We start from the raw sequence: 1,510 nt of genomic DNA, 5'->3' as shown, positions 1-1,510 counted from the left end.
ACAATGTAATCAATATTCAATTTATTAAGGCCAGGTATGAATTTCACCAATTTAGTGTTTTTAAGCATTTTTCATTTATTCCAAAATAATAACAATTTAAACATTATATTTTTAAAATAATAACAATTTAAACAATATATTTTATTTGTGAACTTATGTTCAGCTACTCTTTTTAATCTTTTTAATAGTTAACTTTTAACTATTTTTGAATTTTTTGGATCATCAGTCATCGAAGCTCTGTATATATTGGTCACAGACACAGAGACTTAATTTAAATTTCACCAAACTGATTACTCACTAAAAACTCCCACAGATCATGTTTTATTATATTTAAGTGTGTGAGTTGTTTACTTACTTTTTTTAAAATAGTCTTCCCATTAACGCCATTACATTGTTCATTCAGACTGATTCGCGAATGCGGAATGCACACGAACACAAGAGGCGGGATTTATCGCATGAACCAATCACAGCCTGGAGGCATTGCCTCATCTTACATGACTTTCCCCCATTCATTCTCAGTTAGGGCGGATCTACCGGGTGGCACGGGGTGGTAATGTTTTTTATTTCTTAGGGTGGCAGTTGCCACCCCGTGCCACCCCGGTAGATCCGCCCCAGATTTATCCCAGGATAAGCAGTGTTTTTACCGAATTTTAGCAGCTGCGCTTTAATGTAATGACATCAACTGCTGCACGGCCGCTCGTGCTGTGTAGTCAACTTCATGGTGACTCTTTACGAACGGCTTTTGGTGAGTCAGAAACACACAGCACACACAGCACACAACTAGTGTAACCGGTTAGCCCAGTGCACAAACAAATTGATTGTTGTCAATTATTATATACAAAATTATTTTCCACAACGTTCTCATTGTTTATTTTGACTTGCATCGTGTACCTGCATAAATATTTGCGGCACGCAGATTCTCCGATTTGAGTAAGAAATCTAATCTGAACCCCCTAATGTAGCAAACGAGTATAATAAGCTCATTGTGAGAGTAAAAGATGGGGACATTGTTAATTTACTTAATAGCATTGTGTCTTACCAACTAGGTGACAACGTAGCATTAAATCACCATTCAACAGACTCAAGCCACCACCGCACTGCCATCTATTGGACTGCAGAAAGATACTAAGTTTTCAATCTGCTACATTACTGACTGTACTGGCAAACTATGCTGACTTAGGAAATGTGATGTGACCGATATGATAAGCATGAGTGACATGGCAGTTTTAAGGGACAGGGTTAACGTTAAATTGGACTTATACTGAAAATGGAAACTTATGGGGTCATTGTTATTAACTTTACAGTAAGTTATGTATTTCACGAACTAGTTGTGAAGTGAAGTGAAGTGAAGTGACATGTGGCCAAGTATGGTGACCCATACTCGGAATTAGTGCTCTGCATTTAACCCATCCAAAGTGCACACACACAGTAGTGAACACACACAAACCGTGAACACACACCCGGAGCAGTGGTCAGCCATTTTTTGCTGCGGCGCCCGGGGAGCAGTTGG

Source organism: Sinocyclocheilus rhinocerous, unplaced genomic scaffold (genome assembly GCF_001515625.1).
Source record: "Sinocyclocheilus rhinocerous isolate Xijiao unplaced genomic scaffold, SAMN03320098_v1.1 scaffold30, whole genome shotgun sequence".
Classification (NCBI taxonomy): Eukaryota; Metazoa; Chordata; class Actinopteri; order Cypriniformes; family Cyprinidae; genus Sinocyclocheilus; species Sinocyclocheilus rhinocerous.
The sequence above is the reverse complement of the archived record's forward strand: the minus strand, read 5'-3'. Positions refer to the sequence as shown.